At 36.8% G+C, this 12,265-nt stretch overlaps 1 non-coding gene across 1 annotated transcript; it reads right to left on the bottom strand.

The window, feature by feature from the left end:
• Positions 1-3,507: 3,507 nt before the first annotated feature.
• Positions 3,508-3,614, bottom strand: LOC124889039. Its single transcript, XR_007047657.1, has one exon. It is a non-coding gene; the product is annotated as a small nucleolar RNA R71 (small nucleolar RNA).
• Positions 3,615-12,265: the final 8,651 nt, after the last annotated feature.

Here is a 12,265-nt window from a genome sequence, read left to right as displayed (position 1 = left end):
TTTTTCAAAAAATATTTTCCACCCACCAACCAAATATGAGAAAATAAGTAGAAAATCAACTTATTTTCCATGGAAAACATTTTCCATCATACCAAACACAAAGTGAACATATGGAAAAAAGACATTTGCACCAAAAAGGAAAAGAGGGAAAAAAAAAAAAGGAAAAAATGGCAATGCCAAAGTATCTAAAGTAATTACTTAATTAATAAAAACTTACACCTATTTTAAAATATTACTATTCTTAAATATTTAGGAAAATATATTTATAAAATACCACCATGTAAGTTCATTGTATACCTTTGGGGTATTTAGGAAAATATATAATCACATGTTGTATACACTGGCGGAAACTTCAAATCTAATAAATAAAGGGTGTGCATATTGTGGTTTTAAGTCCATTGTTTGTGTTCTAATACTAATCAAAGAAAGAAAGTGAGGAGCATGGTCCTCCATGGTGGAGTCCCTGACTCTGAGTGGACAATAACACTTTAGTGACTAGGAAACTTGGTATTGTCTTATTGTTCATATTAATAGTTGTGGTATTGCTCTTATTCTTCAATTTTTGTTACTATATGTTGTTTCGTATTATTTTGTTGCAATATTTTTTACTATTATCGATTTTTTTGTTATTATTTGTTGTTTCTTGTACTTCGATTACTTTTTTTATATATTGTGTCTATCTTGAGCCGAGGAACTATTAAAAATAGCTTCTCTACCTCTGAGATAGGGGTATGGTCTGTTGGGTAAACGCAGAATAACAACGAAAGTATTTGTGGCAAAATAATAGAAACATAAAATAAAAATAATGACACTAAGGATTTTACGTAGAAACCCTTTTAAATAAGGAGAAAACTACAGGTCAAGAGGAGCAACTGATATTATTATAGTAAGGAACTTTACATCATAGTCACAAGTACAATACTCAAAGTGACTACTACACACTTAAAAGAAATAACCCTCTTTTGACTTCCATCTTACTAAAATATCCCCCACTCTAATTTTTCCTTCACATACTATTTTCTTATCACAGTTTATGAAATATCTCGCTACTCTCTCTCTGTTTGATGTGTTAAATCAGTAAGCTGATGAGCTCCTTTATAGGTAAAAAAAACTATCCATGTCGATGTCATCAATGACATCAAAATACTATTGAAAATCAGATCTCTTCTTGACTTTTCTCTAGCCAATAAATGCAAGTTTGACAAAGACATGCAATAATTTTGGACTAAGGAATTTACTGCATTATGAAGGATAGGGATGGACCCCACAAATCTCCCTCTCCAGTCACATGCATCTAAAAGAGGTATCTCTGTCTTCTTAGAAAGAGCTCATGTGATCTTGGACGTATTTCTAAGTCTAAGTATCAATATTTATCCATATTTGTACTTGTTCTATGAGCTAAAACTTGTTAATTGTATTGTGTTTGAGCTAAAATTATAATTGTGAGGTGATTGACATGGTTAGTGTTGTAGGTCTTGATCGTGATGAAATCGTATGTGCTTTGATGCATTAACATGGAGCTCTTGGATCATGGAAGAATTTAGAGATACATACTGAGATGAAGACATAGGAAAAAGATTCAGAAATCATGAAACAAAATACGGAAGCAAGAAAATATACAAGAGCTGGAAAAGGGAGAAAATGACAATCCTCCGTGCCACGGACCTTATCCTCCGCGTTAGGCTCTGTGGCACGTTGATGAGTTAAAGTTAAATGACAATTTTCAGTGAAGGTACGTGATAGCCCCATGCCACGGATCTTAGTGTCCGCAATAGCCTCCATGGCACAGAAGCTGGTAAATATTGCAAATACTTTCCAGTATGCATCCGCGATACTTGCGTGTCACGAACCTTAGTCACCAGATAAGGTCTTTCGCACAGTGAAGGCTTATTCTCGTGTATCTTGCCCTACTATAAAAGGGACACTTAATACAATTTGAGATTATTTTGGCACACAGAAAAGCAAGGTGAAAATAATTACGAGAGTATTATTAGGGTTCTTTCATTTTTCATCTTTCAACATTGATTTTGGTACGATTAATTATATTTCTTTGATGTTAATTTTGAACATGAGTGACTAAACACTCTTGTTCTAGGGTTGAGTCTAAGAACATGATTATATTTTGATATTATAAGAGTGATTGAATGTTGACTTATCGCATGGGTTGTTCTTAATCTCTTGTTTTTTACTATTCTAATGCATGACCACCCTTTAAATACACATTTAATTCTCTTGTGATCCCGAAAGGAGTAACATTAGGATAGATCGAAGGAATTAAGGAGAAAGTTCTCATTCTTCTACATAACAAAGGATTTGAAGTAGCGTTTAGGATAAAAATATACCTAGTTGCCTTTGATTTAATTACAAAAATATAACTTAAAGCATCTAAAATGGATCATCGCATCCCCGCTCAATGATGTAGTTGTGATGTCCTTTTAGGTAGAAGATTAGAGGCTCGAAAAACCATGATCGTATTCTTAACCCTGCAAATCAACAACTCGATAACCAACACAATTATGATAAGGATAAAGATTTACATGATTGTTAAGAGTATTTCAACCCTGGAATTCTCTCTCAATCCTGGAATTCTCTCTTGTATTGTTTACAACCTAGCTTACGTTGCAATTGACACACTTTATTATTTACTTACTTTTAAATTATTCATTTAATTGTTAAAATAAATTTGACCCTCTGAACACTTGAATACATTATTGTCGAAACTAAGGTTAAAGTAAATTACTAATCAAGCAGTCCTCGTGGGTTTGATATCCAATTTTTTTGAGTCACTATATTTCTTGTACGATCACGTGCTCTTGTGTGTGCAATAGACTGCAATAAGTTTTTGGCGCCGGTGCTGGAAACTCGAATAATTAGTAATTTTTAAAAATTTTCCTTTTGATAATAAATTTAAGTGTTAACAACTTGATCTTAGCGGCTAAATTTTATAGGAAAAGTGACGTATCGGACTGGAAAGAAAAAAAGAATTAATTGAGCCTTATTCGGAACCTAAACGGACATTTCATCAAAGGCGAAGAGCAGCATCACTTTAATACCCAATTCAACAAATTCAAATTGGAGATCAGGTGAATCCTAATCTTGTTGTTTCAGTGGCTCCAGCTGTTCCTGCAAATAGAGCAGAAGCTAGGCCTATTCGTGAAGTGTCAATCCCACTTACGAACAATGTTACTAATAGCATCCGCAGGACAGATGTGGGTGATTGGTTTGAATAAAAGCAGAATATGGTGCAACTCTTCCACATAAGCGGGCAGTTCAAAGGTTTATCTCACGAGGATCCATACCAATACGTACCGAACTTCCTTGAGATCAGTAATACCTATATTCCTACTGGGGTATCTACTGATTATGTCAGATTGACTCTCTTTCCCTTTTCTCTATTGGGGGAAGCGATGAGGTGGTTACATGTTGAACTACCAAACTCCATCACTTTCTGGGATAATCTTGCTTTGGAAATTCCTTATTTGATTCTTTCCATATGGGAAGACAACACATTTGAGAAGTGAGATTCTAAGCTTTAGGCAGAAAGATGGAGAGAATCTTTAAAAAGCTTGATAAAGATTTAAGGCTATGATAAAAAATTACCCTCATCATTATCAGACTAATGATGTGTTGGTATATACTTTCATTGAGGGCCTTGAGCCAAACACCAAGATTCTCTTATATTCGCAGCAGGTGGGCAGGCACTAGAGAAAATGTATGATGAATTATACACACTACTGAATCAAATTTCTCAGAGGAATCATGAGTGGCATGTTGATTCAATAAGGAGTGCTCCAAAGAAGGTTGCAGGTGTGTTGGAGGTTGATCAGTTTACTGCTATATCAACACAGATTGTTGTATTACAAAATTAGCTAACTATACAGTTCAATAATTTGAATCTAGGGATCACACAGTCCACACTAGCAACAGCAAATGTAGTTCTTCAAGCTCAGACTTGGTGCGAGGTTTGCGAAAATAGTGATCATGTAGCGGATGCTTATGCTGCTAATCTAGAGTTTGTTAATTATGTAGGAAATGCTAATAATCAAGGACATCATAACTTTGGAAATACTTACAATCCTGACTGGCGGAATCATTCTAATTTTTCATGAGGTAATCAGGCACAAAATGTGAATCAATACCGGAGGCCAGTAAATCAGAATCAGCAGTAGCATGTTCCAGGGAATCAAGCCACCACTCAATCTAGCAATATTGAAGAGATGTTGAAGCAGATTATGGATACTCAAGCACTGTTGGTAGTAGATGTGAAGAACCAGCAGATGATTACAAAAAAGTTGGAGGTTTAAATGGGTCAGATTGCAGGGGCCTAAAACAATAGGCCTTAGGAAGGTTTGCCAAGTATTACCAAGCCAAATCCAAAATAGGTGAATGCAGTCACTACTCAGAATGGGCTTCAGTTGAAGGAGTTAGAACCTAAGCAAGTGAATCACAAGGCTACTAATGATAAAAAGGCAAAGGATAATGAGAATTTTGCGGAAGATAAAGTTAAAAGAAAGGAAACCAAAGTGGAATTTTCCCACAAGGAATGAGGAAACACCAAGAGAAAGTTTGATACAAGAAGTTTATTGATGTGTTAAAACAGTTTCACATTAATCTTTCTCTCGTTGATGTTTTGTAGAGTATTTTGAAGTATGCTAAGTACATAAAGTACATCGTGGCCAACAAGAACTAGTTGACTGAATATACTGCTGTGGCACTTACTGAAGAGTGCACATCATGAATTCAAAATAGATAGGTCACCCATAAAGCTGAAAGATCCAGAGAGTGTCACCATTCAAATTACAATCGGGCAATCAATAAGCACTCGAGGTCTATGTGAACTTGGGGTGAACAAAAATCTTATGCCTACATCATTATTAAAAAAGATGGGGTTAAGCAGCCTGACACTCACCATAGTTGTGTTGCAGTTAGCTGATCATTCCCTTGCGACACCAAATGAAATTATTGAACACGTATTGGTACAAGTGAGGTCACTCATATTCCTTGTGGATTTCATTATTCTTGATTTTATTGTTGATCCAGAAGTTCCATTTGTTTTGTGACGTCCTTTTGTAGCGATCAGATATTTATTGATTGATGTAGCTGCAAGATAGTTGACCATGCGTGCTCATTTAAGGTTGGGATGTTCGATGTGTATAAGTCAATCAAATTTCCTACAGTATATGAACAACTATCCATTATCACAGTCATGGTTCTTGAGTCTGACTTTCACTGTATCACATCTAAGGATCCCTTGGAGTAAGCATTGGTGGGGTATGATCTTTTTGTGATGTTGAAGTAGATGAAATGGTATAAATTTTGGATGTGGCAAGCATTATTACTAGAAAGACCGAATTTGAGCCTTTGAATATACCTATTGGTCCATTTCCTAAGGCATCTATTGAAGAAGCACCAAAGCTAGAACTCAAGGCTCTACCCTCTCATCTGAAATATGCTTTCTTTAGTAATGATGATACTTTGCCTGTAATTCTGTCTATAGGTTTATCTGATCTGCAGGTGAAAGAGGCATTAAAAGTGCCAGAAAAAGGAAGAAAGTAATTGGATTGCAAATATCGGATATTCAAGGAATCAATCCTTCTTTCTATTTGCATAAAATATTTATAGATGAGGGATATAAAGAAAGTGTAAAACACCAACAAAGACTGAATCCTATGATGAAAGAAGTAGTCAAAAAAGAAGTCATCAAGTGGCTTAATGCTGGGATAGTTTATCACATCTATGATAGTAAATGGGTCAGTCTTGTGCAATGTGTTCCAAAGAAAGGAGGGATGACTGTTATGACTAATGAAAATAATGAGTTGATTCTAACTTGTATAGTTCCTGGGTGGAGAGTCTGTATAGATTATAGGAAACTGAATGATGCCACTCAGAAGCATCACTATCTCATTCCTTTTATTGATCAAATGCTTGACAAGCTAGCGGGATAGAACTATTACTACTTTCTGGATAGGTATTTAGGTTATAATAAGATAGCCATAGTGCCAGAAGATCAGGTGAAAACAACCTTCACTTGTCCCTATGGCACCATATATTCAGACATATGCCCTTTGGTCTATGCAATACATTAACGACTTTCCGAAGATGCATGATGGCTATCTTCTATGATATAGTGGAGGATTTTATTGAGGTATTTATGGATTTTCATTTTTGCTAACTCGTTTGATGTGTGCTTGCAGAACTTAGACAGGGCATTGGCTCAGTGTGAAGAGACTAACCTCGTATTAGACTAGGAGAAATGCCACTTTTTGGTCAAAGAGGGTATTGTCCTTGGTCATAAGGTGTCACAAAAAGGAGTAGAAGTGGATAGATCTAAAGTGGAGATCATTGAAAAGCTACTATACCCAGTATCAGTGAAAGGTGTGAGAAGCTTCCTCAGACATGGTGGGTTTTACAAACTCTTTATCAAAGACTTCTCAAATATAACAAGTTCCATGTGCAAGATGCTGGAGAAAGAGGTAAAGTTCGAATTTAGGGTCGAGTGTCAGAAAGAATTTGAAAGGAATATTGACAAAAGAACCCATCTTGATTGCAACTGATTGGGAACTACCGTTTGAGCTGATATGTGATGCAAGTGACGTGGCTGTTAGAGTAATACTAGGGTAGCGCAAAGATAAGGTATTTCACTCTATCTACTATGCAAGTAAAAAGTTAGATGCGACCCAGATCAATTACACAATCACAGAGAAAGAGATATTGGCTCTTATTTATGCATTTGACAAGTTCAAAGCATATTTGATGGGTACGAAGGTGATTGTCCTTAAGGATTATACTGCTAGCTGGTATTTGTTCAACAAGAAAGATACAAAGTTATGGTTAATCAGATGGATTCTTTTGCTCTAAGAATTCGACTTGGAGGTTCGTAATAGAAAAAAAGTTGAAAATCAAGTGGTTGACCACTTACCAAGGCTTGAAAGTCATACTTATGTTGATGATACATTATGTATTCGAGAGAAATTCTCAGATGAACCGTTGATATAGTGAATTTGTTGGTTAGTGGTATTTATCCTCCATATGCCTCAAGTCAACAAATGAAGAAGTTGTTTTGTGATTCCCGCTCATACATATGGGATGAGCCTTATCTGTTCAAATAAGGTGCTGATAGAATTATGAGAAGATGTATTTCAAAAGCTGAATCTAAATAGGTGCTGGAAAGTTTCCATTCATCACCTTATGGAGGTCATCATGGAGATGAACGGACAACAAGAAAGATATTATAATTTGGTTTCTTTTGGCCTACATTGTTCAGACATGCTATAGCTTATGTGAGATAATGTGACAATTCCAGAGAATAGGTACTATCTCGAGGCGCCATGAAATGCCCCTGAATAATATCCTTAAAGTTGAGATTTTTAATACATGGGGGATCGATTTTATAGGCCCATTTCCACCATCAAATGATAATCTATATATTTTGGTGGCTGTAGATTATGTGTCCAAGTAGGTATAGGCTGTAGCTCTCCCCACTAATGATGCTAGGGTGGTGATAAAATTTATCAAGAAGAATATATTCTCTTATTTTGGCATGCATTTTGTGAATCATTAGTTCATGAACTTGTTGGCAAAGGTGGCCACTTCATATCATCCACAGACTAGTGGCCAAGTGAAAGTATCTAACAAAGAAATCAAGCAAATTCTGCAAAAGACAGTTAATGGTCAGCGTAAGGATTGGTCGATTAAGCTGGATAATGCACTATGGACATATAGGACAACCTATAAATGCTTATTCGATTATATCTGATTGTGCTGTATAGTTTTCATCTCACTTCTGATGGTCTTTTCAGAAGGGATTGGGGATTAAGGTTAGTCTGAGTACTGTTTGCCATCCGTAGATGGATGGACAAGCAGAAAGGGCTACTCAGACATTGAAGGATATACTTCACACATGTGTGATTGATTATGGTGGCAATTGGGCTGAGCATCTACCTTTGCTAGAGTTTGCTTACAACAATAGCTATCATTCTAGTATTGAAATAACGCCTTTTGAGGTATTTTATGGTAGGAGGTGTAGATCTCCTATTGGGTGGTTCAAGGTTGGTGAGGCGGATATGTTTAGTCCAGACTTGGTTTATAAGGATACGAAAAAGGTAAAGGTGATTCGGGATAGGCTTAAGGCTGCCCAAAGTCGCCAAAAGTTCTATGCGAATGTAAGGCGTAGAGACTTGGAATTTGAGGTTGGGGATAAGGTGTTCCTAAAGGTATCTCCCATGAAGAGAGTGATGCGGTTTGGTAAAAAAAGGAAGCTCAGTCCCCAGTATATTGGTCCTTATGTAGTTTTACGGAGGGTTGGTAATATGGCGTATGAATTAGAGTTGCCTTCTAGTTTGAACTCTACTCATCTGGTATTTCATGTCTCTATGTTGAGGAAGTGTCTTGGTGATCCTTCTTCAGTGGTTCCTTTGGAAGTTTTGGGAATCTCGAATTCTCTGGCTTATAAAGAGGTCCCGGTTGAGATATTGGATCAACGGGTTCATAGGTTACAGACCAAGGATATGGCCTCGGTTAAGGTTTTATCGCAGAACCACAAGGTGGAGAAGGCTACATGGGAAGTGGAAGAGGACATGAAGTCCAAATATCCGCATTTGTTTTCTGCAGAAGGTATGTGTTCTTGAACACATCTTTATTTTCTGAGTTTGTTAAAGGAAAGGTTGATTTTCTTGCTTCTTTGTTTTCTGTCTTAAAGGTAGGAGTAGAGACATCTAAGGGTGTAAGTCGTGCATGTACTACCTTATCCGTTATTTGGGGATGAATGATCCTAGTGGGGGAGACTGATATATCCTAGGTTTTGACCCTTAGAAAATTTCCTAGATTTCTAGTTTCTGGACCAGATATGACTTGTAGGTACCAATCGTATATTGGGGTACGAGTGGTATACCTTGGTCGTATGCTGACCAGTGTTGGTTGGTGGGTTGGATTCGTTTCTAGAATGGATACGACTTAGGTAGGTGTGAGTCGAATAGTGGTTGACAAGTCATATGGTTAGGATTTTTCCTTCACTTAGCTGAGACTTAATAAAATAACTTGGATTTGAGTACGATTGGCTTACCATGGGTCGTGATCTAGGGTACGATTTATACCCTCAACTCGTACGGTGGACAATGTTTAAACTTTCCTTGATTCTATTCTGTCAAGGATATGGTTTAGGGGTACTAATCGTATGGTTGGATACGACTTGGTTTGGGTAATTCGTATGGTGGAGAGCGTTGGGTCCAAGGAAGAGGTCTAAGGTATGGGTAGTGGGTACCACTCGTATTGGAGGGTACGACTGTTATGGTGGAGTCGTATCCTCCGGCGGGATTTTATACAGTTTAAGTTAGGGGTAATCTGGACATTTTCCCTTATAACTCCTTGGGACCCCATGACTTATAACTCACTTGGGACATTATTTACCCTATTTTTCTATCATTAAACACTTAGAAACTCTCTTAAAGGAAGGCTAGGGTTTCATCTAAAGGAGCAATTTGGGGCTTGTTTGGGTAAATTCTCTCCATCACCTTCTAATCTAAGGAAAGATACTTCCCCGTCATTATTAGTTCCAACTAAAGGCATGTTTTATACAATGTTTTCATGTCATGATTATTGTATGGTTTGGGGTTTCCAAATATGTGTTGGGTTTTTTGGTATTCAATGTTTTGTTATGGTTTTTTCATGTTTTAATTATGTTTTTACATGCTTTAATGGTAGTTTGGATAATTGGTTGCATGTGAATGGTTTATGGGTAATTGGACTTGGTTTTGAAAATACTATGCCCCCAACATGTTTGATAAAATGACTTTGAGAATGCTTTTACTATCTTGTTGAACTTTTAATGGAACTATTACATGGTATGGTTTGGTAATGGAACCCTAAATGATTTAAATGGTTTTGGAATGGTTAAATGGTAAGGTTTTGGTAGTCGTGGTTGGTCTAATTAAGCTTACTTGTGGGGTACATGGGATTCCCCCAAGAAAACTTGATAATGAAACACTTGTGAGGTACACGGGATTCCACCAATTTAACTTGATAATGTTGACTAGGGGTACATGGGAATCTCTCTACATAAAAAAGTTGTCTAAGGACATTACTTCCAAGTTATAGTCTGTATGATGATACCCCTACTTATATCCTTGGTTAATAATAAAGGTCTACTGGTTTGGTTGGATGGAAATAGTTTTAATTGAGAAATAATGGCGGGGTGTGATAGCTAACCGTGAAGGTGTGAGTTCAATGGATGAACACTGAAACTCATGTTTGCCAACATGAGGGGAGGTCATAGCAACCATATATGATACTATGAGGTACATGGGAATCCTCTAAGTACACTGTACATATGTATCATGGAGAGCGAAGGGTACTTGGAAATTCCCTACAATTATGGTATTTCCGATTCATATGGCTACAGACATCGGGACTCGTTCAGGGGGTTACACTAAACCCATATAGACCATGGATGGTTTTAGAATGGTTAAGTGACACATACCCAGTTAATGATTTTAAATGCATGCTAAACCTAGGTTCCTTTCCCGGCATGGTTATATATATGTATGATTTGTATGCATATGGTCGGTTTACTTGGTTTTACTGGATGACATTATTTTATCCTTATCCTGAGTTTCTTGATAACGTTCACTCGTTAACCCGTCTTCGGGTGGTTGTATCCCCACACGATACAGGAACCAGTCATTCTACTCCTCTTGCTTAGTGTTCGGCTTCTGGATCAGCTATTGGATTGAAGTGGGAAACTTTTATATTTCGAAAGACTCATATTTCTTTCATGGATGTTTATACATACTTTGATTATTTTATGGATATTGATTTCGGCTATGGTTGGGGGCATGTCCCAATTGAATATTGATTTTCTTTTGGTTGGAGGCTTTTATGGAACTACTATGGGTTCGTATAGGCGGGATCGATAGTGGTGTCAGCCTTAACATTTGCATTGGTATTAGGGTTGATACCGATTGACTAAATTTCTCACTGTTCCATCCTTTTATGTTATGTTATGGAACTGGATTTGGTCATTGATTCGGTTTTGGTTTATGATTTTTGTTTGGTAATTGGTTATTGGTTGGGTTTCGGACAGTTGGACTCGATTGGATTGGTCTTGATTATAGACCCATCCAAAGTCTAGATTTGTACAGTTACGCAATCTTATTATATGTTCAAAATTCATCCGACTCAGGGCAGGCGGCTGGAGGTTGTGTTGGGTAATGGGGGTGGTCTCCGGTTCTGATCGAAATCGGAACGCCTATTATGACAAAATCCCAGGTCGGGTCGGGTCAGTTCATTCATGTTAATGTTGCCTAGTGGGCATGTGTTAACCTATGGTGTATTTTAATTAACTTGATCTACTGTCTTTACTTTTTTTATGATGCCAAAAGGGGGAAGATGAGTCATTGAGGTAGATTATAATAGGGAGTGCAGTTGATAAGGGGATGATTAGCTGAAAGTAAAGTGTTGGATTAGGGGAGAAAGGGAAGTGTTGGAGTAAGGGGGAATTTGAATGCTCTTTATGAATATAGTTTGTCATCATTAAAAAGAGAAAAGTTGTTGTTCTATGTTTTGATGATGACTACGTAATATCTCAGGGACCAGGTCCGTTATATGTATTACTGAGAAATGCTGAAAGATAGTTGTACATTGTCGTACTCTGCACAGTTTTGTCCTGTAGCACTACATAATTTTTTCCTATAGCATAATTATTGTGCAAGTGCACAGTGTACAATAATGGACACCTGATCCAATTAAATTTCTACTAAAATTTTCACACATCTACATAAGCAAAAGGAATTAAATTTGAGAAACAGTTTTTGCAATCTCTATCAAAAGGCAGCAAAAGCTCTTGTGCTCGAGATCTAGAAATTCTCTTGTTCTTTAGTTTTGCTTATCTTGAGTCACGTTCTAAAAACTGATTTACTCCAGTGTTTGTGAGTAAAATTTTTCTCTTTGTTTCAATTGGTTGCTTTGATAGAATTGCCTAAAAATGATTGGCTAGAGCTAGTCGACTGAGTGAAGAGTAAGACAAAGTTGTCTTGAGGAATTTGTAGCAGAGTGAGGTATTGCAAGCCTTATGATTTAAAGTTAAATCATGTTGGAGTCTGTAATCAAAGTTGTTTGATTATAGTGGATCTTGAGAAAGACTGTGAGGATAAGTCATGGTTTTCCTCCCTTGAAGAAGGAGGTCTCCATGTAAAAATCGTGTGTATTGATTTATTTAGCGTATTTACATTGTGTTTTTATTTTTATTGTTATTTATAACTCATCAGGGACC

Source organism: Capsicum annuum, chromosome 11 (genome assembly GCF_002878395.1).
Source record: "Capsicum annuum cultivar UCD-10X-F1 chromosome 11, UCD10Xv1.1, whole genome shotgun sequence".
Classification (NCBI taxonomy): domain Eukaryota; kingdom Viridiplantae; phylum Streptophyta; class Magnoliopsida; order Solanales; family Solanaceae; genus Capsicum; species Capsicum annuum.
The sequence above is the reverse complement of the archived record's forward strand: the minus strand, read 5'-3'. Positions and strand labels throughout refer to the sequence as shown.